The following is a 27703-nucleotide window of genomic DNA, read 5'->3' on the forward strand; positions in this document are numbered from 1 at the left end:
CTTCCTAGTTTGGAATTTGGAATGATTGTCTGTGGTATTTTTTTCATTATTTTATACCAGATTAACTAGCAAAGTTAACAGGACAAAGCATCTTCTAGAAAAGGAATAGTGAATCCAGGCTTAATAGGAGTCACTGCTTCTGCAGGATCTTTTCCCCCAGATATTGTAAGTTGCTTCTGCAACAGGTAGAACATGGAGGAAAAGATACTACTCCTCTTGCTAGGAAATGATGCGTCTTAGTTTTATTTCAAAACATTGTAGTAAACTTAGTAAAGCTTATGGTAATATTGGTATGGTTATATTTGCAGTAAAATCAGTTGCACCATTGCAGTATGCCTCTACCGACAAAAATCAAACCACTGGTGGTGCCCTCAAATGAGTGAGGAAAAAAAAAAGTCCGACAGAGAAGTCATTGGTGCTGCCGGATGAAAGCATCGGCTCCCCGGTGTCTCCGCTTAGGGACAGAGTAATCAACGACATGGACAATAGGGTGTTTTGGGGACTTCTCTGTGATATGACAATTGTAGTTGTGAAAATGGATATTTTTAAGCCTGTCAGTGATCTCCTGATGCACAAACAAAAGTTGTCTAACTTGTAAGAAAATCTTTGCTTAGAGTTAAGGAAAATATTAATTGTATATTATACAGGTAAAACAAAACCCACTTTCTTTCAGATGATATGTTGTACACTAAAAAATGAAAGGTTTTAAGGTTACCAAGTTACCTAAGCCAGTAAGTAGAGGACCATAGTTGGTATAGGCAATCAGTCTTGCTATGAAGTACTCATTTTCAATAACAAGCACTTCTGAAAAAGTTCCGTTTCTGAAGATTCCTTTTTGTTCTCACTGCTACTGGTTGGGTTTTATTATTTTATCTTTAAAATTATACGACTTGAGGTGGCATTATTATATGCCTGCAGAGCAGGTTAGCCTGCTATGATTAGACCTGAAATTGATGTTTTTCCCTCAGTTCCTTCAAGCAACATGGTGTGGACTGGAGGTGCCTACACCAGGCAGAGCACTGCAGGGTCAGAGAAGGCTCAGTGCCTTCCGGAAGGGCCGAAAAGCACGTGCAGACGGATACTGACTTCTGTAACCGTTTTTGGTACTGTCATTTGTTTCTRGTTTTTGAAGAGAGGTGGTAGCACCTCTTGTATCTTATCCCTTGTTTGTTCTGTCGTTTTGGGTGCCGCTCCCACTGCCATTTCCAGAACTTCCGTGGGGTGATTTTAGATGAAAGATTATATATGAAAGTTTTCCTGGAGAAAGGTGTATTGTGTGGTGATTTTTTTTTTTCCTCTCTCCCCTGAATCAAGTAGAAAAGGCCCAGATCAAGTAGAAAAGGCCCAGTTTGTGGTGAATTCTAATGTGGAATTTTTGACACTCTTTTCCACAAGAGATGAATTAGGACTTTGTGAAAAGGTGGTGGTTGGTTGGTTTTTTTTTTTCTTTTCTTCTTTTTCTTTTTCTTTTTTTTTCTTTTTTTTGCTTGTTTGTTTTTAAGGGATAAAAATAATAATGCCATGCTGTTTCCTGAGGTATAAGACAAGTATTGCAGATATTGCTGTGCAAGTTGCTGAAATATGCAAGCGTATCACTCATTTTGGAGAAGGCAACTGTAAAAGGACRCTCATACTCTCTAAACGTTGTCACCAACATAATAACGTTGAATTAATCTTACTGAGAATGTTAAGCTTTGTTTAGCTGTGTGTATCAATGCAAATTATCAGGCTGCAGAACAATTCTGCATCATTGTGCATCTCTCTGGAATATTATTTAGAAGCAAACTCCTTAATTCTAGTCTGGTGTTCCCTGAGGAGTAAAACATCGGAATTTGTGTAGTGCACATGTCTGTATTCAGATATAATGGAAAACAAACAAAAAGATGAAAAAGCAGTATTAGTCACACTTCATAAATTCTTTCTTCTTAGTGTGTTGTTCTATAAAATAACTTGATATACCTCATGAGATTTCATGAAAAGCATAACTTTTCATTCAAACTTTCACTTCACAAAACTAGCAGTTGCAGGAGTAGCAAGTAATGCCAAGTAGCCTATTAGAATGGTCATTCAAAGCTCTTACTGAAAAACGGGGTGATGAATGTGAATTATTTCCTTTCTTTGGGGGTTAGGTTTAGCTCAGTTGGTTAGAGCATGGTGCTAATAATGCCAAGGTTGTGGGTTCAATCCCTGTCCRGGCCACTCATTTGAGGGCTGGACTAAATGATCTCCAGAGGTCCCTTCCAACCTTACCAATTCTATGATTCTCCATTTCACACATGGTATACRTATATAGAGAGACAAAGAATATTCCTCTGTTAAATGTGTGCACGTTTCTTTTAATGCTATARTATCTCTTCAGCTTTTTTACTTTAATAAGCAAATATCGATCTTTTTATCTTTTTTTCTGTGTTGCTGTTGTCTGGATAGATCACAGAAATACAGATTATTTCTCAAAGTATTAAGACAGAGAATGACTTCCAGAACTCTTTGTCTCACCTTGAAGTCATCAATTCCAGTATCTGACAACATTATTCCAAGAACTGCCTTTCTTTAATGTTTATAAGCTAATCTAGTACTTCAATATATGGTATGGAGATCTTAGAGGCTGACATCTTTCTTACATGAGAGGGTGCAAAATAGGAAGTAAAATTTTGTGGGTACAAGGGAAAAAAAGAAATGAAAGGAAGTATGAATATTACAGGAGTGAAACTGTGGTTGCCTTTGACTACATTTGAGCCTATTGGTATTTACAACTTCAGACCTTCAAGTTTCAGCTGAATGAACAAATCTGATGCTGTACATGCGTCTGCCAAGAGATTAAAATACATTGTGTGGAATATACATTTTTGGCCCACCAGTGACTTGGATGACCAATTCCAAAGCTCAAATATCAGCTTGAGATACTTCATGAATAATGGATAGACTGACATTTGTTTGCTTGTTGTATTCAGTGAATACCAAATAGATTTGCAAGTAACAGGAGTGGTTCGTGAGGGGTTTGTATAACCAAATAAATTTGCCATTGCTGTGTGAGTAGCTGAGATAGTGAATTTGTGCTCCCCATGTCTGAACAACATACCTAAAAATAAGCTTGGAGAGATGTTTTCTGAAAGTCACTGAGCACTTCACTGACCGTTTACTCATTATAGGTAACCAGCATCTGCACTGACTGCAGCTCATCTAAAACGGTGTGAAAGAGCTAATGTTGTTACTGTTTGCTTTTTGTTTGGCTTTTGAATTGGTGACTGATTCAAAGATTTCACTAGCTTGTTAGAATTCAGAATGCGTGAATCAAGGTTGCTAGCAAGTGTGCAGGTGGAAGGAACAAAGACCCTTGAAGGATGAGAAACTGTCATAGAAAATACTGGAAAAAGCAGTTATATGTTATATTATTATTCAAGAGGATAATTGAGGTAATACTGCCTTTGGTCAAACCATTAGCAAAAATATTACCCCCCACTCTAAAAAGGTTTGTTAATAAAATTATGAGAGGGCTCAGAAACGAGCCATGAAAAGAATGGCCAGAGGTCCCAAAATATACGGTTCAGCTAGAGTTTTAAGAAACACATCAGTCTGCTTACCAAATAAGTGATCCCTTAGCCTTTCGTTTGATAGAGAGAGAAGCAATGAGGTGATGTCCTCCAGATGTTCCCATGCTGGGTAAATGTCCTAATACCTAGAGAATTCCTAACGCTAAAGACTAAAACTCATAAAATCCAACAGCTGGATATTGAAGTTAGGCTCAAATGAGAAACAGGCACAATTTGTATGGTGAAATAAATGCAGGAAAGGAAGAGTGGATTCTTAGAAGCTTAATGTTTATATTCAGAATTTATTCCTTTCAAAAGGAGAACTGTTGTCAACTGCATACTGTCAATAAATAAATTGTTGATGAAAAAGATCAATATTGCTATCCAAGAGTTGATCTAAGGTTAACKGTGTGGTGATGTCTTCTGGTTTTAATATCTATGCAAACTTGTAGAAATGCTATGAAGTATTCAGAAGTTAATTGACATTATTTTTATTCAAAATGTAGAAGAATTAAATAAACTATCAAAAATGCCATTGATCAATATTCAACATGATTTTACAATTGGATCATTACTAAAAAATGTTTTTAAACAGTGTACTGAAAAAGATGTCCTTATATGCAACTCAAAGTATCTATATAATGCAAGCATGTAGCTTCTGAGGAGCTGAACTGCTATATTCTTATTCATTTAGCTATAATCTCCTTAATGGATTATGAGGAACACAAAGTAATAACTAGTAATGGCTGCCAAATTTTGACTAAAATTAAGTAGTAGTACTGTATTTGTGTATACAGAAGATGTATGCACCATCTGTGTGTGTTTTGTAAACAGTAAAATGATGAGTCTCCTCAGGTGCATCACTGTGAGGCTTGAGCCACCCTACCGAAGCAGGCAAGTTATCCCAAAAAGCATGAGGCACATCAGTAGCGTTATAATCCTGCAAGAGTTTCGCACTTGGGAATAGCGCCAGAGCATTTGGTCCCCCCCAAGTCTGTGGGGGTTCAGATTCAGTGTGCCAGACAGAGCTCGTGCTGTGTGGTTGGARTGGGCAGGGACCAGCTTGTACCCCCGCAGCAGAAGCATACCCATAACCAAAAGTGCCTCGTGCCCTGTCCGTTCCTTTGCTGTCTTAGGCACCRTATCAACATAGGGTTTTTCTGAACGTGATGTGTTGTATTTTAAGCATTATCAAGGCAGTTACAGAATGCTGTAGTACCGTTGCCAGCATAAGCCTGTTAAAGCTTGTGACAAAGTTCATCATTTCAGTGAAAAAGCATCCAGGCTGTTGCTCCAAGCATATTGCTAGTGGACAGTCACTGCTGCTTATTCTCCTGTGGGACTGACTTTGCCAGGTGTATGCAAAGATCACAGTGCCCATGCTAGACTCTCTCTCAAGGATCAAGAGATCTCTTTCTAGGTACATTAACTTTTTGTTTTAGATATTTATTTATCAGTTACATTTGGGGCTTTCAGAGCAGCTGTGTTTCTCTTGATGGCTGAGTATTAAAAGGTAGAAAAACTCAATAACCCTAAATCCTACTTGATTCTTCTGGACCACCAATCCAGCCAATTCTGAGCTTTTTGAGGGAGAAGCTGTCTTCTAAGGCAGGTATTTTCCTCATCTCTGACAACATCTATATGTCTCTTAGTTTTCTGTTTATTACAGTGCAAGTAATCATCAGTAATATTATGTATAAACTTAGAAGAATAGATGATACCAGCATCTCAGAAGTGTAGCTCCTGTACTGTAACTGTAACTCTAAGGCTCTGGCATGACTGAAAAGTGATGGATTATTGTTCAGCTGAGTGATTAATCGGTAGGTGTTAGAGCAACTCTTCAAAAAACTGTTGCGTTGCCGTTGTGTGATGTGGCCGTTTCACTGTGGTGATACTGTACTGGTAATGCAAACAAGTTATATTGCAACGTAGTGTGTAGGAACTGTTTGATACCCTTGCATTTAAAAGTTAGGTTGAGAGCCTCGTTATGTGAAAAGCAAAGTACGCCGATGGATGAAGTATTGAGATTTAACTGTATGGTAGTGTACTTTTGGAAAGATAAGAAGTGTTAATACAATATGGCTAAGATGCTTTGCATCCAAATAAGTACATATTTATTAATTTATAATTTTATCACTCACTTTCCTGTTCATATCCTAAGACACAAACTTCATTTTATTGCAGTTTTAGATATGTACTACAATATCAGTTTTCTGAAAAAAATGCTGAGTTATCACTTCAAGTCATACTTTACACATCTAGCTTTTTAATTCTCTTATTCACATTTGTTTCTCATCTACAATATTTGGATTACTCAGATGAGAGAGCAGTAATGTTTTGTGCTGCAAGGTGTAGATATATTTCAGATGAAAATTTTCTAAAAAATGTGTTTGTGGTTTGAGTTGAGTTGAGAAATAATGGAATTTTCATTGTGATAGGAAGAGAATGCAAGTATTGGGTCCGAACTGAAAATTTGGTGGTTCAAGGTGGATTGCAAACTGTAGGTACAAAATATTTTGCCACATCATAAATATAATTTGTCTCAGTAGTATTTCTGTTTGGATACGGTATATTGAGCTAGGAATTTGGGAAAAGACTATATTCAAGAAGGGTCCTGACTGTTGACAAAACTTTGTGTGTGCTAGATGTATGAAAGAGGATTGGATGGATGCCTAAGCACTTAGGAAAATTTAAACCACTTAGGTGCTGGTTTTGTATTACCATCTAAAAAGATACTCAGTTTGCTTTTGTAATAGCTCTACTAACACGTTCAGATTATGGCTTTTGGATCTTAATTGGGATTTAAATTTATGGAGTGTTTCCCAAAGAGGCCATTTTTCCAGCATAGTTCATTGAAACAAAATCTCTGTTACATAGTGTATTAATTGCAGCACAGTAGTCTCATGGTTACGGTAGTCTTTTCGTTATATATTGGTATTTATTCTGGCACGTTATAGCTTAGATAATTACAGAAAATTGGCAAGCATCTTGCAAAGAAATAAGTCTTAAAGCCATCAGTAAAGTGAAGAGGCAAAACTCTTTTGGGGTTATCTTAAATTTAGATCGGTACAAATGAGAAGCTAACTCACAGGAATTTCTTTTATGTGAAGTGTGCAAGGGCAATAACATAGGTACTCAGGTGAACATGAGCTTCTCGCATTGTCTGAATGTTGCACACTCCAATTTACTTCCTCTTTAGCAAATGTTTTGTTTAGAAAGCCTTAGCTGCCAATTATATTTGCCTTGTGCAGCTTAACCAGCCATAAATTGCATTGTAAAGAAAGGGAATTTCTTCATATTTTTGATCTATTAAATGTTTGTTTATTCAAGCAGGTCAAATAAATGCATGATAATTGTTTGATTGCTTTCTTCAGCTTTTTTTCTAAGGGTAATAGCAGAAACTAATTTTGTTATCACATAAAAAGAGCAAGATAAATAAGATTATTGCGCGCTCGCTCTTTTTTTTTTATGGAAATATGCTCAACTGTTATAAAAAGGGTATGCATAACATGYGAAAGAAACAAGTAGCTGCAGGATTGGAAATTTGTGACCTACTGAGGCTTTTTCATTTCATTTTGTTAGAGCCAGGAAAGAAAGATGGATAGATCTGACATTATTTTAAAGCACTAGAAATAACTTCCAAATGCACGACCAGCTGAGCAAACAGCCTATTTTATTAGAAATACCAGTCCAGATTCTGATTTCAGTTATTATAATGTAAACTCACAGAAATGGCAGTGACTGTTTCAGAATTTCTCTGGATTGCAAACTGAATGTGAAAAGATGGTCTGGCATATTGTGTGTTTTTGGGCCACATTTTTTTTTTTTTAAGGTGGATGTTATTTTGAAGCCTTCTAGAAAACAACTGATTTCTGTTTATATCAACTGGAAGTTATAGACATGAAAATACTATGTGTGGTAGTTCTTTTAAAATTAATCTTGAATAATTAGCTCTTATACGTGAAGATATTTCTGGAGTTACTGAAGGAGGGTGGAAGGGGAAAGAAATCCAACCAACCTATCAACAAACGGACAAAACTGTAGGAAGAGGATAGATCAATGTGTATTTCATTTGACTACAAAATCTTATTCTGTTTATATGGCTAATGAAGGTAATTAGAAAATCTTTTTTAAAAAAACTTGACAAATCCTCAAATGTTACTGTCTTTATGTTTCCACCTTCCTAAATTTGAATTTGCTGTRTAAAGAGTAAATACATCTTTTCTTTGGGGTTTGAATGTAGATACTATTTGCCAGGTAGGATCTGGTTCACTATTATATTCCTTCAGGTTTATGTGGTTTTGACTTTGCTGAAATCTAAAATGTGCTAGCACAGAGCTTGTATACAGTGGTGAATAAAGACCATAGATTGTATATAAATAGCTGTAGTGAAAATTCTCAGAATGTATTATATGTATTGTAGTGTACGTACATCATAGAAATTCATGCCATTGTACTTCATTTAAAACGAAATGCACAGAAGTATTTTTTTTATTATTATTATTCAGATTTTTCATATTAGGAATTGTTAAGTGAGAGGGGCTTTTTWTAATTTGTAATTTTTTGTGGAAAAGTAACCTAGGCCAGAAACTGTCAGCTTCCTTGGTGGTTTCTGAAGAGATTTATGCTTGTGAATAATAAGAATAACTGCTCCAAAAATAATTCCCTGTTTTCTAAAGAGTTAATGAAGTAATTTACATATGTCCTTTTGTAGCACTTCAAGTTACGGTGTACTGCAGGATGTATTTGTTCAAAACCCTTGGGGTCAGGCTTTACTCACAAAAACTGTCAGTTACCTTTGAGATACCCAGGAGACGAGATGTAAAAATGAAGATTAATGTAGAAATGGGGGTTCCGTGTGTTTTATGTATATAAATCATAACAAACACTGTAATCGCTTATGTGTTTTCTAGTAAAAGGCACTTAAGTGGTGCTTGTCATGGTTTAAGACCAAATTGACAGTGCGGGTCGTGATACCGTAACATTTTAATCACAGCTGTACGCCCGGTGTGAGGCGTTACACCACTTCCCCGTGGCACGGGGGAGACGGTGTGGCCTAGAAGGAAGGCAAGGCAGGTCGGCATAGCATTGCCAGCTGTGCGCTGGGTCGTCGGGGTGCTCGGTCATGGGGTGCCCGTGGTTTGCCACCAGGTACCCAGGACCTCTGTTGGAGTCTCTTCTAGGTCTCCCCCAGGGCGACTCTGGACCATGGCAGTTGTAGGACTGGGCGGAGAATCTCCGGTTCGGACTGGCGCACTGGTGCGATCATGTTAGTCCCTTTAGATTGGAGATTTGAGACACGACTGATGGAAATGGTTATAATGTTTGTTGATCAGGAAACATACCTTAAAAAAGTAATACCTTAGTTGACTAATAAACACACCATTATTATTCATAAATATTCATAAATGTTCATAAATTCATATAAACTGTATCACTGCAAGTAATACTGAGTTACAATTCTATTGATAAATGGTGGTGACGTTTACAGGAAAAAAAAAAGGCTTACGAATCATACAGAAGAGCTATTAAGTTGTAATTCTGTTGCTTTTCTTCCTGCATGTAGTATTGAGGTACAGATCAACCTCTTCTTACAAGTTTATCCCAAATAACCTGCCCCTAATTACATTTTCCTCGTTGTCCAATTCTGTTGCATCCATACCCAAATTCAGTGTTTCCTACACTGTTATCTAGGCAATTTTGACCTAACATGGTTTTACTGGTACAGTTAATGAGATGAAGGTGACTTTGCATCCTAAGACTCCTTTCTGACCCTACATTTTGTGATAGTTGTATTTAATATCCACTCTGCACTTTTTGGACAAAGTCCATCTTTAGCCACAATATGCATACCTAATCCTAATTAAGTGCAAGCAATTTGCCTATCAGAGCAACTATGTCACTAAATTAGTGCTCACACCATACTTCTACCCTTGCACAGTTTTTACGGTACCTCTGGTTCTCGTTAGAGGACTTAGCTAGTCTTGAGAATTTTTTTTTACTTCATTATAACTGGAGTGGCATTCATTATATCAAAATTTATGCTGGGCAAATCTGCAGTGTTTTGTTGTTCTCTGTCCTGTTAAGACTCCAAATCAATGGGAGGTTTTGGTCTTCTAGAAGAAAGTCTACAACACCCCGTTAGATACCACAGTACTATTTTCCAGTATAGTCTGTTTGAAATAATATACAGAAACTACTTTTTTTCCTTTGAAATTTCATTTTGGAAAGACAGAAGTGCATTTTGTACTCAGGTTGTTTTCAGTTCACTTTTAAAGACAGGCCACTGCCTCTGAGATCACCTCTTCGCATTAGTGTGCTTGGGAAGACACTGCAGCTGTACCCAGTACGTGGCCACTGGTGTGAAATGTAGTGGGAAACCCAAAGCCAGCATTTTGGTACAGTGGATCAGTCCTTTGAATCAAAACGAGCCCTTATATCTGATTCAGCTGAAGATTTCTTTGGAGTTTTGGCCTATGCTAAAATGAAGGCATTATTTTGCTTTTTTGTAGGATTTTTGTTTTTCTCCAAGGTATAAAACAGTAGTAAAATTTCTGATTTTCCCTAACTACTCCCTAAACCAACGTCAAATTGGAGTAAGCATTTTAGGGAAGAAGATGAAGGAAAATAAAGCATGTAATGGGGATAAAAATACTTTTTAAAAGCACTAAGTATTTAACTATATGATTTTTCATTAGAATTTGTATTCAACTCTGCTTAAACATTTTCTGGCAGAACTGATATTTGTATGCTCTGTAACAGAGTTACGCCCCTACACCCTCATCCCAGGGAAAAAAAAAATACTTATACCTAGTATTCTTTTGCCTATTATTTGCAGGAAAAAATTGCAGCTCCACTATAGTGTTTTAAAATGAGAACGATTTAATGTTGTTTTTCCTGTAACACCCTTACAATTAAGTACATAGTGGAGAAAAACACTTAGTTCACCAGTGAATATTCTGAGAGGAGTGAGGGGTAGCATAACCATTTTTAGAAAAATGGTTTTTATTGTGTTCTGAAATGTAGTTGAAATTTTAAAAATGTTAGAACTTTACACGAGGAATTTCAGAATTCTCCAGGAGAGCCCATTTATACGTCCTTTTCTTCAGTAGATTCACTCCCACACCCTTCTACAAAGGCTCCAGCGCATGGCTGGCTTGCCCAAGAGTTTTCATTTCCGTCTGTGATGCTCAGATTCTTAACATCAAATTAGATGGGTGTTTTACAGCTGCTGTGGGGTTTCTCAGTTTTGTTTTGAGTAAACCCCCCATGTTGCGCCTTCTGGAATAACATCCTCTCCCTGTCGCTTCTGTAGAGACCTACGCAGTCTGGTGGAAAAAGAAAATAAAAGATGACAGTGATCCTGCATGTSTAAGGAATGTAGAGGCTTATTCAAATTCCTTTTATCTTGCCCCTGCTCCAGAAAATGAAACTGGTTTTGTTTCTTTGGGAGGAAAGTCTATAGTTGATGTGCTATAATATCTTCTAGAGACTCCCTGTAGGATGGAAATTATGTGGACACCTAACTTAGCTACCTCTGAAAACTTGAAATATATTACTTGATAATTCTCGTTCTATAACACACTCTATTCCCTACAGGAGTAATCACCAGCATTTGACTTCCTGTAGATTAAAGAAAAAAATGAAGGCAGTACAAAAGTATAATTTTCTTCCAATTTCATTAGGAGTTCTGAGCTTAATTTAGTAAATCATTCTTGGACATGCAAGTCTCCCCAAACGATCATAAGCTCTAATTATTGCTATTATTCCTATATTTTCTTTGAAACTTCCTTTTCTACAGTTATTACAGATGCACTGTATATACAGCTGCAAAATTACAGTGCTTATCTCTCTCTGTGGACCATGCAATTGCCGCTTTCAGCGCTTACTTTTCAGGAGACGTCCAGGAATGATGCACCCACCATCCTTGGCCATTAAGAGTGTGAAAACTGGTTTCCAGTGTAATAGTAGGGAAGTTGCTCTGTATGTACTCTGTATGTGTTTTTAACCCTGSAATGTGGCTTAATGTTATTTTTAATATACTGATCTAAGCAAACAAATTAAAGTGACAGATGCTYGTAATAAGACAGAAGTATACCATTTTTTCCTTTGTTTTTTTTTAAAATCATACTCTGCCACACACTGAGATTTAGGGGAGGGAATAAATATTATTCTATAGAAAAGGCTTGCATAGATACTTAACTTCTATACACGTAAGCATTAGAGAAGACCAAGAAAATATTTAGTAATATTTCCAGTTTTCCTTTAGTTAACGTAAATTTGCTGTTGGTATAACTCCCAGGACTTTAACACAGCTTTTGCAGTTTTGTCTGTAGAACCGGGAGAATGAAGCTGAAGTTTGACAGATAAACCGTGGGAATGCTCCGTGCAGTAGTGACCCTACAGTGCGGGAACGTGTCGGTGTTTGGCTTTGCTGTTGGCTGATGAGCGTGCCTGCGCAGTCCGGCGCAATGCTACGTGCGCAGGAGAACGCGGAGGGGAAMAGGGGCGGAGGGCAGGGCGGGCAGCGCAGGACCGGGCTCCCCGGTATTGCGTACTGAGGCCGCACTCGTAGCGCTGCAGGAAAAAAAAGAGTATCCAAGTAGTCCCCTTTGGAGTTATTCTTAAACATTTCTTTTCAGTAATCAATCTGTATTCTGTTTCGATATGTATTGTACCTTACTTTTGTAGTTGGTTTAAGAATCCCATACAGATTTGTTCGAAGAAGTTACCTATGATTTAGGACCTTCTGTGGGACAAGACATTTCTGAAGGAAAGACAAATGTCACTAAAAATTGCTCAAGAAAGAAATCTACGCCATTTATATTATAATAACATAGCATGAAAGATGTTTTTACATTAAGAAAATTGTGAGCTGCTTTTTCTGTACAGTAATTTTTTAATAATACTAAAGTGTTCCTAGAACAATTAAATTTAAAATTSAATATAAATATGTATCCAATTAAGAAGTCTATTTGGTCAGATAACTGGCATGTATACGGTAACTTAATTTCTGATGAACATTTCTATTGCAAACAAATTGAATTTATTTACTTAGAGGAAAAGGACAAAAAAAAMCCCCAATAATACCTCTTCAAAATGCTCGCTGTTTAGAGTAGTTAGGAAACATGTTTATACTTTGTTTTAAGTAATGCTAATTGTGTGACTTCATTTAATGCATTGAGAAATAGATTTCCCTAGGTGCTCCAGCAGACATTCATGCTCTTATTATTACTATTTCTGTCAGTAGAGAATTGAAAATAAAGACTGTATTYTGCAGCAGTTGCCGTGCAAAATATTTAAAGGCATGCAGCTACAAACAGAGAGAAAATAAATACAAATTATAGCATAATCATTTATAGAAATTAGGTTTTTAAAATGATTGGATTTTACATTCTCTGGAAATACAGTTAATATAATATAATGTTAGTACCTTGGAGGAGAAATCTATTTCAAGAAAATGATACTTGAAGGTAGAGCTTATTAGAAAAAAAATACTGCTAAAAGATACACATTTTGGAAAATGAAAATGTTGCAAAATATTTTGCCTAGAGTTTTGAAAGAACTCTGAAATGTGTTTTCACATTAGAAAAAAAAAGATATAGTATATAAAATGTCTATATAAAAAAAATTATATTTTTCTTCATTTTATATTTTTGTTTTAATCATTTCAACATTTCTTTGTGATAAGTCAGTTTTGAGTGAGCTTCCAAAAATGACTAAACAGTCTTAACTTCAAAGAAATAGAAAGGTACTGTTTAAGATAAGAAGCTTTTTCAATATAAAAATAAAAATAAAAATAAAAATATAAAAATATGGGTAAAAAGTGAAATTTTTACAAATTCAGCTTCATTGAAATAAAGTAGGAGAATTTTTAATAAATACAAAGTAATATTAATTCTCATTGAATTACTTTTTAAATGGCAAGATGTATTAACATTCTACACTTTCGTTAAAATGTTTGATTCTCCTCTGAAATATGGCCCTATGCACACGGTTTTATAAACCTCAATATCTTACTGTGATCCTAAGTAAATATTAAAATTTTTAAGCAGATTTGGATATTAAATTAGAAGTATTTAAAACTTAATGGAATTTCTTAAAGTCTAAGTTACTGATTGTAAGAGTTGAGTTCTCTCTCCGTACCTGAATGGCAGATTCATTTTATATCTGGTACCCCGTTTCTTCCTCCCAGTTCTGTGAGTCTCAGAGCAGTGTGATGCGGCGTTTGTAGGGATTAGCGCTGTATCATTTGTATCATTTAAGTCGGGATGGTTAGCCTTTTGCATTCAGTAAATTGGACAGATAAATTCTCGAACGCAGAGCGGAAGCTGGAATCCTAGCGGCTGCTCGGAGGTGTGCGGTTCGTCGCGGGAGGCGGGGGGTAGGTCTCCGGGTCTTTGCTTTCGGTGTGCGGGGCTGCTGTGGGCGGTGGAGAAGCAAAGCTGGCCTGTAGCCCCTTCTGTGCTTACCCTGTCCCGGGCCACCGCGTGTGCTACTTCGAGTGTCTGGAGACTTTCTCCGAAAAGCGGACTTTCATGGTGAGACTTAATTTCAGCAGCAGATAATACTGTTTATCTGAGCAATACACAATGCTAGTGTGTAAGGAAGAACTTGTGCGCTGGCAATGAACATATGCACGAAGTGCATATAGGGCTGATGTAGCTCAGTGTGAATCCGTGCATGCAGAGATCTATAGCAGCTTGGTAGCTTTGTGCCTCTGATTAGAGCAGCTTTGCACTGAGCGGAGCAATCTCTTGCATACTGAGTTTATGCAAACTTAAATTATGAAAATCTTTCTATATTTAAAAAGTTTTTAAATTGTTTTAAAGGGGAGGGGAGGAAAGAGGCCTAACTTTTTAACGATGCTTTCCTATGTTATTAGCTTTTATTCTATTGTATTCTATTTTTATACCTGATACTTTGTTAACAGATTTCTAAGTGATCCCTAGTTCAGTCACATGCAACTGAGTGTTCCTTGCCAAAAGCAGCTCTATTCCGCAAGGTAAAATTGCATTCACTGCTTGCTCAAAACATAAACTAAGGTCCCTAAAAATTAGAAGGGAATTYTGATGCTGTCTTTGAGGCAGACTTTCAAAGAGCTTGGTACTTGAAAACTGGACGCCTTAGAAAGGGATTACTGGTAGTTCATAAGAAATCAGACTATATAATATTTTAATTGCATACTTTTCTGTTTTTGCTATGGAGTATTGTTTTACCATTGCTATGCTATTATGCACTGCAATTAGCAGTTAACGGTGCACAGAAAATAGCCTCCTATACTCCTATTATAAATTCTAGTGGGGTTCTCTGGTGGCGTAGAGTTAATGAGGAATTAGAACTGCACTTTGCTACCACCTCATCATCCAGATAAGGCTGACAGAACTTTCCAAGTAGGTATAAAAATGTTGGAAAAATAGAGAAGAAAAAGGAAAGAATAATTTATCTGAGTTACGCACTGAATACACTTGATTTTAGTCAATAATGTAAATTGAATGCTTTTTGTAGTCTTCAGATTCCAAGCAGCAATCACACATTGAGCACAGATGCATGTACCCACATAAACCCCTGTAACTTGGGATATTGACACAATATCCTAAGAATCCACTTCTGACGTGTCTGTCAGGTGTCTAGTTACWCTGTATTCATTGAGATTTTTAGTAGTCTGCTGCAGAGTTAACTGCCTTAGGTGGTACTACAGGTCTGGACGCAGTGATGGATGTATTATGAAGGCTGCGCAGCCACAGAGCTTCACTGACACGTGAATGAAGCACTGAAGCATCTCGTAGTAGTAATAACCGTGGCAATGAGGGAGCTTCCCAGCAAATCAAGCCTTTCTTCCAAGCCTCTCTATGCACCAGCATATTTTTTCGTAGTCCCTAGGAAAGTAATCTCATGCACTGGGTGGGACTATAGATGAACTCTGGAGGTGCCAGTAAAACCAAACAGGTTTTAAAATAGGAAAAATGGGAAACACCAAATATATTGATCCCCCATATACAAAACTCTCACAATCATAACTCTGAAAGATCCTAATCCAGAATAGCATACCAGGGCATACSTAAATATATACTTCTCTGCAGTAGTCCTGCACCAGATCCCTAGAGTATGAAGTACCAACAGATGAACTAGTTTTATGAATAAATACAGATATGCCATTATTGTAGGCGGTTTGAATCTTGCACGTGCTCCTCCATTATTGTGTCTTGAGTAATTAAATTCACTTCTAAGTGGTGTGAGAAGATAGCAGTGTGCTTTTGCAGCATTTTTACTGACTGAAATGTGATGTCMATGGGTTGGAAGGCATAAGGTGACAGAGAAGGCCACTCAATGTCTCTTAATCATCCTTTTCGCTCTACTCTGTTCCTTTTTATCTCCTTTGATTGTCTCCTGACATGCATACACAAAAAATTTGCACTCTAGCATTATATGAAATGACATAAAATACTAAAAAAAAAAGAAAAAAGAAAATTAGAGAGTCATTTTATGTTCTTGACAGTTTTAGCAAATAAAGTATGTAGGAACACTGTATTGTAGTGGATGTAAAACGCTTTCTTCATCCCTAGTGACCTCACTGYCTATAAGATCAAACCTGAAGATTGTTATATGGAAGAAATCTTTTGATAAACCATTATTTTACAATAAACTACTGACATTACTGTCACACACGTTCCTTCCAGTTTCATTGTTTCAAAGTATTTCCTGTATCTCCTGGTTTACTATTTATCAGCAAATTTTCTCCTATTCTGTCTCCCTAAAGTGAAGGCTGCTAATCAACTCTATTTTAGTTTCAGAAAATTCAGCCAAAGTTATTTTCAGTTTGTGACCAGGAATCCGTTGTGAGGAAAGGGAAATGTCAGAGATTCAGTCAACAYAAATAAATCTTGTTTGTCTGTGTTAACATTACATGTGCAATTCCTTATGAACTATGCTTTCCCAGGCAACCTATTCAGGCCTTTCACCTATCTTCCAATATTTTTTCATACTACTARTATTAAATGAAATATTATTTTACAGCTGGTTACATGCCATTTTCAGAACTAAATATTTGTGTAATTCCAGTAGATCCCTTACCAAATTTGTGTAATCAGTATCATTAGATGCACAGCCTTTTGCCTAGCACTTCCAAAATACAGTGTTTTCATGGATTAGAATTATATTTATATGAACTCTAAAAGCCATAATTGTAAATAAATTTATTTTTTTACAATAATTTAAGAAAAATAATTTATAACCTCACAAACATTCCTCTTCAAATCACAGAAAGACTATTCAGATATATTCTTTAAACAATTTTTCTCCAAACTGGAGACATGTAAAGTTCAGTTCTCTTGGCTCTACCTATGAGTCTAAACATAAAACTAGTCCAGCGCTTGACATGTTCAGAAGCACCCGAGATTTCATTGTCAAAAGCTACATGGATGGCAAATAGCTTGAACTGCAATTATATTCAGGGATGAATATAATACAAATTTTAAAATTGAATAAATGATTATTAAAGGAGACTGGCAAATGGATAGATACAGCTAAAGCACAGGGCAGAGAGGCAGTCTGATCTATTTTCTCATGTGAATATCCACATACTAGAAAGTAATGTAACACCATATAATTCATACAGCACTTTGGTCTTTTTTTCTCCCTCATTCCAGTCTCAACCCCAAACCCCAGAACACACTGCTTAATTTCTCCAGCAGTTTTGATATTTTTGAACTTGTTTTCTGGTATGAAGAARCTAGTAAGAAAAAGGACAAAGATTTAGAAATTTGATTCAGTTTAGATCTTCTAGCCAACGTACTAGGACAAAATAGCTTGACTTTTTCTTCTACCCATAGCCCCCACATTCTTCTCTATGTTCTTTTTGCTGATGCCTCCAGTTGATCATGAATTATATTTAAATGATGTGTCCTGAATGCTTGAGAGGTAGCAGAAAAAAATCCATAATGCATCTGCCTAACTAGTAATTTCTATATGTTGAAGAACAAGAGATACGTTCTTTCTTTATTCTTTTGAGTAACTGAAAACAGGGAAAAGTCTGTATGGCTCTCCAGTGACAGCAGGGCTGTTACTAGCACCCATGTGAAATGATCCACTCTCCAATAAATGCTTCTAATTGTTACTAAGGAGAGAGAGAGGAGTAGCTGGGTGACTTGGTACATTGCTAGTCACAGTCTCTTCAAAGTTTCTTGCTGAGTTTCTGGACAGAATTAGGTATTTGATGTCTCGAGTATTGTGCCTTTCTCCTGTCCTTTACAGTTTGTCATCGTGTTTACTTGTCTGAATACATTATGGGCGACCCCCAAAACATTTTACTTTTAGATATACAGGCATGACATTAGATATTTTTGAAAATACGTGCCCAGCAATTTGAAGTATGGTGCTTCCCCTTGCTGAGGTCAACCTGGTTTTTCTTTCAATGTGTTCTAATATATTTCAATTGTTATTATTTATTGCAGTATACAGGTAGTGTTTCATGCTGAGCATGAGGGGAAAAAAAGCAATAATTATTTATTTTGCATTATATTGAAGTGAAATTAAAAATAAGATTGACATATTTGAAATGTTCTCTAGAGCATTTTCTGAATGCTTCCTATTAATTTAATCCCTTCTGAGGCTTCAAGTCTCAACATGAAAATTTTTTAAACGCTTTTTCCCTGAAATAATCCAATTTTCCTCCTTTTAAAAGAAAGCTGAGAAGTACAAGACCTATAGTGTTTAATGCATCACAATATTCTCCAGTTACTAATAGTAGAGAATCCATCTATCATATTAGATGCTAATATTTCTAGTTCTGGAGGAACATATTTGATGTTCCCCCAGATTTGTGGCTTTGTTGATCTTTAGTCATTCCCACAGAGTGAAAATGGTATTTTCTAGTGAAATGCAGTTCACTGGAACAAACACGCAGTCATATGCTGATGAAGAGAGTTCTAGGAAATGGCCACCCAGCCTACAAATGAGTCAGGTGGCCCGATTTTGTTTAGCTGACATCTGCTTTGTATGCATTTCTGATGCTCACATTGCATTGTGCCTTTTAATTAAAAATAACTGTGTTTTCACTTATTAGCCTCAGTGTTCTTAAGATTATTAATTGGAATTTTCCAAAGTTCTATTAGGAATTAGTTGTCTAATTTCCACTGTAATTTTAATGGGGTAAATGTTTGCAGACATAATGTGTTTTCCCCTAATGCATGGAAACCAGAGAACAGAAGGTAATGGCCAGGCTGATTTCTGGACAAAGCTATCTTTACCCCCATCCATATGTAATTTTAATTTTGTTTCTGAAACATGTCTAGGACAATCAACCCTAAAAGAATAMCTACTCCGATAGTGTCCAAATGTTTAGGACTATGCTTCCTGAGTATAGGAACACTGCAGACAGAGCAGAAAATGGTTTTTTACTTGGCATATGGAAAAGTTTCACAGTTATGCTTGCTCCTAGTTAGGTCAATCTGGTAATTTTATTCTGCAGAGATGTCATAGGAACAAGTAATGAGAAAACGGTAGAAAAGAGAGGGTTACTTATTTCTTCTGACAGATGTAAAATGGAAGATGACCAGAATGTCTTAGAAGTGGTACAGCTAAAATAGCTTATAAAGCTGGAATTAGGTTAGCATAAGTAATGAAAATACGTTCATGTATTTTACTACTATAATCTGAATGCTCCCCAGGATATTTTTAACCTCTTATAAAAAATATGACAAAAAGTAAAAAGGATTTGGGCATTACAATCTACTAAGAAGTTTGAAAWTTTCAGTCACATTCAAAAGTATATATTGTTTTCTTTTTTATTGATGTAATTGCATTAATTTATGTAAAGTGAAAAAACTTTTTTTAATTTTCTCTAAATTTTATTTCATTTCTTTTTCAATTCTTTTCAGGGTTCTTTAGCATTATTACTGTTTCATTTGTAGTGATTCTTATGTATTYCTTTTTGTATTGCTCTTTTTTGTTGGTTAGTGTGTCAACACTTTGAACTCTTAGCAGCCTCCTGCTTTTTCTTCTTGGTTGTGGTTCTCCTCCATATTTAAAAACATTGATTTTCTGTATTTCTTAAAAATGTTAAATATCGGCAATAGAAATACAACATAAAACCTCATCTAACTACTTGAAAGTAATTGCTGCAAAGCTCCTTGCAATCAATAGAAAAGTTTGTCTGACTTTGTATCCGTTATRCACGTTAAGGTTAGAGAAACATGTCCTCGGTTCATGTATTTATTTCACTGTTCCCATTGCTCAACTTTTCATGCACAGGTAAATTTAAGACAGTCTAATCAAATGCACAAGCCCACTGCTACTTTCATTTATCACTGTTGGAGGAATCTGCAGTATTAGAAGAAATTCTAGCATTTTATGTTCTTCCCATAAAATCACTGGGGTTAGAGGGGGACCTCAAGAGGTCGTCTAGTTTGCATCTGCTGCTTGTCTGAGCATGTCCTATAGCTGTCTGTTCTTCCTTTCATCCATCCGTATAGTAAGGGCTCTTACCTCTATTACAAGGTCTCCRTGCAGATATTTAAGACCAAATCTGGGATTCATTTGGATCTGATGTCTTTAACACAGCTCTCATGTAGACAAAGAAGCTTATTGTGGAGAAAAATACAAAACATTGAACTTTGCTCTCATCTCCCTAAACTGAAAGTTCATGAGGAGATGGTTTCTCATGCAAAGTGAAAAGGGAGTGTGATTTTCTGTACTTTTTTTCTTATATTCTTTATTTACCAATTAATATCAATGCACATTTCTGACTTAGTACAAAGAGCATGGAAATGGGGTACATTGTGTTTCCCCAGGAAATGAATCCAGTGTCTGCTGGTGCCAAAGGCCATCCCACTGGTGKTACTGCACTAGTACCTAGAGGCTTCAGATAGGAATCAGCAAACTGTTTAACACAACAAGAGGGAAAATGGTCTCAGTCTTCAGAAAGTTTGCAATCTAAACATCCGACAAAAGTAAYAAATAGAGACTGGAAAAATGCAAGATAAGAGCTGATAAGTATTGCTATGATAAACATTTCTCAGAGCTGCTGCTTCATTGTGAATGTTTTGTAGGAATACGTAGAGTAACTTCTGGAATGGTTGGCATGTCAGGTGCTTTTGGTTATGCCCTCTCACCTCCTGCTAATTGTAGATAATACTTGATACTGCTTTTTTTTTCTTAATGATCTCAGTAGGAGTAGGTTGTATGCATCTCTGCTACTTGCAAGTTATAATTTTAACTGATCAAAAGAGATATAGATTGACTTAAACATTCAGTAATTTATAAATAGGTGGTAAAATGGATTAGCCTGGCCCCTTAGCAAAGGAGCTATTACCAGGACTTTCTGAAAAGTCCRTCAGGTAAAAGAAATATTTGTGAGTTCAGCTGAAATGCAAGTTCTGTCCCTGCAGGAGGGAAAAAAATGTTTGGGAGAGATGATGGAGTGAGCTTGTGTTCATTTCTTACATCTAGGTGCACCATGTTAGATGTAGGAGACAAAAGCCTGGCTAGAAAAAACTTCTGGTTTTTGAATATTACTACTATGAAAACCTTTTTTTTTTTTTTAACTGAGTTTTCTTCACTGTRTATACTTGTCACATGTAATTTCAAAATCCTAGGGCAAATGGGAGTTTCTTAAGGATTCCCCAGGACCACAGATAACAGATGCAACACAAACTAAAATAAATATTCACTGCTCAATTGTATGCTGCCTATTCTCACTTTTCTGTTGTGAATATTTATTGTTTTAAAGCAGATTGTGAATTTTTTGGATTATTTCTGCAGATTTTTCTGTACTTGACGTGAGAGTTAAGCAATATCACCTTCAATAAACAAATGTGTTTACTTCCTCAGGCAGACTGCCACAAGAAGGGAGAAATCAGCTATGACTTGATTAGATTTCATTTTAAGCTAAAAGCTCAAATTTGATTGAGTCACAGCAGGGACAATTTGAAGAATCACAGCACGCAAGCAGAATGTAAAGGTTTGATCGGATTTAAATGAGTGTTATTCATGCAAAAGTGATTTAAATCATTTTCCTTTTCAGAGGTTAAAAGAGCTCTCATGATAAAACAATAATCTGTGGGTATTTACCATACAGACTAACCAGGTTCTCTGGGCCAGGCACAGCCCATGCAGCTATAACTACTGTCCTCAATGAGGTTTTGAATTGGTGCACTGAGGCCATCATGGGGCCCTCTGCCTTTCTGCACTTACAACCTTTTTGTCTTTGCTTCTTAGCRAGGCATTTTAGAATTTCCTTCTATCACAGCTTAAACGTCCATATGTTATCAATGTACTTAGTTAAATTTGAAGTTAAAGATGCAAAAGACTTAAAAATCTAAACTCTAAAGCCAACCTAAAATTGTCTCTCTTGTGAATAACAAGAATTCCAGGAAAGAGGACACCAGTATTAATGGACTCAACAAATGAAAACGGCAGTACGACACAGTAATTGCACAGTGAAACTAAGCAAAACTGGATAAAACATCATACCCAAGAACCATCATACCATATCAGGAAGGGAAAGGCAGTTGGATGCCTTCAGCATAGAAGGCAGAAAAATCTACCGTAGCACCTCCAATYACATCCCTAGTGGTTTTACAGATTAGGATTAGGTTTATGATTCTGAAGTAATTAAAAAGTGATGAACAGATTTTCCAAAAACATAAATCAGTTCAGTAAAGCAAAACTTAAGAAAATTCTGATTCMGCTTAAGCTGAGCTCTTCACTGACTTCTATGAAGCCATGACTTCATCCATGACTTCATCCTAAATCTTTCCAAATGATTCTATGGCTGTTCTCCTGTAGTATCTTTCAGCAGTCTTGTTTTTTGTCCATGCTCTAAGCTGAAAAGTAGGGAAAGCAGTCCARGTGAGGGCCCATAATCTGATTTAAAGATGGGGAGAAAACATTCAGTAGAAAGTGCGGGATAGGAAATGATGATGAGGAGAGAGAATTTTCTTTCACTACCGTGTTCAGTAAGGGACAGGAGTAAGTAAAAACTGATCTGATCTTTATATTGAAGCAACTTGTCTTGACCAAACAGGGAAATGCTAACAGAGTGAAAGGATTTTACGGTAGTATGATACAAGTTGATTAAATCATTTGCAAGCATTACACATCAGTACATTAGATGGCTATGGGGACATATGGTTCTGTGATCTTTTCATAATAACTACAGATCCTAGCCAAAGATTTTTGTTGATTTGTACAAAATCTCTTGATTAGATTCTTCAGCCATCTGCTGTAGGACAACAATGTATGAAAATGTCATGAGAAAGAGCAGGGCTTACAAACTTATTTGTCAAAGTGTTGTTTTTGGCATGCTTATGTAGTATGCAAATGTGCTTGACTTCAAATTGGTCAGAAGTCATCTCATGTAAAGGTAATTTTAAAAAAAATCTTCCATAGTTAACAAAACACAAAGCATTAAAGCATTAAATTAGTTTTATGCATTTTGTCACAACTGGTGTTCTCTGTACAGGATAGAGAGGAGGAGAATGTGACTAGGAAGACGCTGAATACTTTCCCAGCCTGAGAAAGAGTCGTTTGCACCTTGTCACCCGTGGTGTTCCTGGCTGCACCACCTGTAAGCATAGATCTTGGGGGCGATTCAGACTAGCTGCAGTTCTGTGGAAGTTGCTCCTGTGGAAAGACAGAGGCACCTTTAGAGCATGATTCATCTTAGAATTGTGACAGCCTTGCTATAGCATGGGCACCTACTGGAAATTTCATTGAAACAGGCTTCCCTCTCTTGACTCGAGTGAAACAATATCTATGCCAAAAGTCGACCAAGCTAATGTGAGCAGAAAATAAGTTTTCTATGAATGTAGTAAGCAACAGCATCAAAACCAGGTGAAAATAAGAGTTTGCTGCTACCTTGTGCTTGAAGGACCTAGATAGACCTAAATCTAAAAGCAATTCCTCTATGCCATCTATGCCAGATGGATAGATGTTTCCAGGCTGTTTGATATTCCTTCCTTGTGTGTATCGCCCGTTCGTTTGCCTCATTTCACTCCTGCTCTTCCCTAGCTCTCTTCCCTTCAGAACTTCACTTTCTTCCTCATTATATTTTATCTTGGTTTCCAGGAAAAGAGCTCAAATATATTCTTTTATTCCTATGCTTCATTTATTTTGGTTGAGACTTCTATGGAAACTATTATCTCCATGCAGCACTTCACTCTGAGATGGGATGGGCTCTGACTGATTTCATAATAATATAGACTAAAATATAACGGGTCATAATTTTAGTCAGTCTGTAGACACCTTTTGTGTAGCCCTGGATATTTGCTTTTATTGACAGTCCTTTTTTGCATGTCACTGTTGCATCTAAGTAAGATTTTTGGTAGAATTTTGTTTTTTCAGAGGTTCTGTGCTTTCTGTATAAAATATTATCTGTAAGAGCTTAATCTATTTCTCTTAGAATGTCGTGTAAGACTGAAAATTTGTGCTTGTCTTATCAGTACAGTTTTACATCTATAGAAAGGACTAGGTCCCCATAGTAAAACTTCTGTAAGTTACTGTTTGAAATGGCAGTTGCTAAAAGACTGCAGATGAGTTGATTGTACCAGAATGTCTGCTGTCTGCATGAGCATAATGTGTGATAATAAAAGAAAAAGGAAAGCTGAGGGGTGGGGATAAACAGAAGAAGGTAAATTGCTGACTAGATTAGCCTTAATATGCATCAAGTTTACACCCTGTAGAGATTTTAAATGTAAATGAATAGAAAAGATTTTAAGTAAGTGTCAGGGATTCTGATGTCTCTAGGACAGCTAGAAGGTCCCCCAGGAATGAATTACATGCTGTATGCAGTGATGATCCTATCCTATGGGATGATCCCGTGTTGGAGCCGGATGCATCCTGGCTCCAACAATTTGCTGAGCAGACTGCGGATTTTGTTCGTGAGCATGAACAGTTTGTAACTGCGCGGTCAGTAGTTCGGTGTTTGTTAAGCAAGCAGTTCGGTTAGCTTAGAACTAAATATGGATGAATTCAGACTTTCAAACAGGGCTTGTAAGTGCCTTTTTAGTTTTTGCTTGAATATTGCCAATTGCTAAGGTAAGCAGTTAAATATATACATGAAGATTTCTGCAGTTCATTAGAAATCAGAACTATATCCACCCATGTTTTGCAGGATGACATATTCTTAGAGATTCTGAAGGAAAAATTGTGATTTTAGTGCAGGCCACAGGGGAATTTAGAAAATAATTTTGGAATGTTTTGAGTTAGAGAATTGGTATCAAACACTAGAACATTGATTTATATTAACTTCTTTTTCCTTTTTTGTATTGTGTAATGCAAAAGCAGTTTATTTTGAGGAATGGCAGTGTTTAGTATTTCACAATTGTGAATGCAGTGTGCTGGCAAATTGAGCTCAGTGTTAAAAAATGAAAGAATCCACATAGACCAACACAATAGTTTTAATAGTCTGAAATTTCATGATATCTATTTCAGCATAGTCTTGCTCTTTTTTTTGGTTTTGTTTTGTTTTCTCCCCTCCCCTGTAGTTCTTTCCTCCAGGCATGTCCTCTCAGTAAGATTTGCCGTGGCACTCGGAGTTAGCCAGGTGTGGCTCCCATAGATAGCTCTAGTTCATCATTGATTTCGAAAGAGGACAGAGAGCTTGGAAATCCAGTGCCTCAGATCTGGCCCAGTGTCTAAATGATATCTCATGAGCTTATATGGAAGAGAGCTATTGTGCTCAGTTAAATGAGTGAAGGTAGTAATTTGACTCAAACTCTAAAATTTACCTGTCAGGTATTTATATACCCTTCCATTTCCTTAGCTGTTTCTTACCTATGCAGTAAAAATATAATCGTAAGGAGTTTTTGGTTTTTTGCAATACAACTCCTTGTTATTTGTCTTATCCTTTTTCTTCTGTTTTTGTTTGTTTGTTTGTTTTTGGTTTTGTTTGTTTGTTTTTAGTTAACCTAAGCCTATTTTCTGCCAAGACTTTTATAAGGTGAATGAAGTTAAGGACTGATTTTGACATATGATTTTGACAGGTTGATGTTTGTGCAATACTTAATGCTTAGGAGGTACAAAGTACTGCAGTTGTACAAAATAATGATCTCTGAATTCTGTCACTATATTTCTAGCAATGGAGTGACCACTGCTGAATGTAGTGACTATAATAATAATATTTTTCAATTCTTTCAATTTGGAACATTGAATGATAAGATAACTCCATACATGGTTTTTGTTGTTTCCTTTTTTGACTGTTAGTATTATTTACTTTTTTCAAATGCTMTATTTTAACATTTCCTACTACTAGCTGATTTATAAGATATTTTTAATGGAGTAGATTTCAAAGAAATGGTCTTGTCTCATTTCTTTGCATGAGTGGATAAATAAAATCTAGTGGGTTTTTTTTTTCATGGAAATGAGTCTTAATCTCTCCTGTGTGTATATGAGACTGAAGAGATTCCATTATTTTATGAAATCTGTTATTTTTTACTTCTGTAAAAGATTCTAAAAAGTAAATATTAAGCAAGAAGGTAGTATCTTAACTTTAAATCCCTTTACTGACTTCAGTGCAAATTACATTAAGGTCAAAGCTGAAGGATTGGGACCTATATTCATGCTGAGCTCTTGTTTCTGCAGATCTGTGTTACTCACTGTTGAAACAATTTACTCACCAAAGGCCATTGTAGTTAATAAGTATATGCTTAATAGCTGATCTTTCATGATTCTTTATAGAAGTATGGGATATTGAATATCCTTTTTCAGAATTTGCATCAAAATTATGATATTCGAAATATGATTTTAATCTTTTAATTGGCAAATATGGCACATAAAACATTTTYTATTTAGAGAACATAATAAATAACACTCAGAAAATGGGAGAGGAAAGGAAGAGGTGACATTGCACTTTTCTTCTCTCTTTAGAAGTAGCTTCTAATCTATGATTCTGCACCTTCGAATAAGAAATTTAATTGTGAAGTACTGATGAAATGCACTTTTATTATGGCTCTTATAAAAGAATACCTAAAAAAMCTTTGAATAGAAAAGAATTAAGTAGATCATTGTATCTCGCAGTGTCAAGAGTTTTATAGAGACTTTTGATAATCTTTTTCTGACTTGAACAAATTTTACATTTTGATTTTCTAATGGTTCATGAGCCTTGCTAAATATTGGGTCACCAGAGATAGCACCTTTTATTTGTTTTCTTATATTTCAATATCAGCTTTGAAATAAAATGAAGGTTCTTTTTACTTGTAATATAGGTAATGATAAAATACATACAGGATTCCCAAATCTGCAGCTCTACCTTCGTAAATGAAGTATATGTTTAAGTGCATATATAGTGCTAATAGAGATGTTAACAGCATGATTCCCCCCCATTTAAATTGTTCCTGGGTAGAAACTCTGACAAAATGTTACAATACTGTTTTGGGGATTGTCAATCATGTTGTGTTATGTCAGATTTTTGTCCACAACAATAACAGAAAAGTATCATACTGATAAACAGTGTGATCTTTTCTGAAAGGATTTCAGGAAGGGTTGCTTGGCTGTATCTCATCGGTGTTCAGCTTTTGCCTTCAAAAAACGAAAAAGGTCCTGAGATATTTTCAAGAAATGGCCATTGCCTTTTGCACATCTGAGCTACATTGAGGTATGTGAAATGACAATGGGGGAAAAAATGGGTGATTGAACTGGAAGTTATTCCAAAAATATAGTTGTGGTTGCATCTGGCTTGCATTTTATGCCAGTATATCAAAATATTAGTTTGATATACTAATATACTGGCTTTCATTTGTAACACAATTTAAGAGACATAAATTACTTTAATCCTAAAAAGAAAGAAAGTAAGGTGACTTTATTCTGACAACTGATAATATAATTTCAGTCTTGAAAAACTACTAAAGTAGCACTAGGAAAAAAGTTTCAGTAACAAGGAATTGGTATTCCTAACTCATAGGTGAATATGCCCCAAGGCCTCTAGTTTCCATGAAAGAAGTAAACGGAAAACCATAATTTAAAATTTTTGTTTTCAGCACAGGTAATTATGAGGCAGTCATAGTTTCATTTCTGTTTAGCATTTCATCAACAACAGAATAAACATTTTGCTTGGTCTACTGCAATGCCAAAAACTTAATCCTTTAGTCAACTGGAGATATTTTCTTCTGGAGAGAGGAGAGAGGAAGCCTGTTGTTTGTTATGCAGTGAAATTACTTTGAAGTGGTCCAAGAACA

This window comes from Rhea americana, unplaced genomic scaffold (assembly GCF_003343005.1).
Source record: "Rhea americana isolate MKP2758 unplaced genomic scaffold, rheAme1 scaffold_198, whole genome shotgun sequence".
Classification (NCBI taxonomy): Eukaryota; Metazoa; Chordata; class Aves; order Rheiformes; family Rheidae; genus Rhea; species Rhea americana.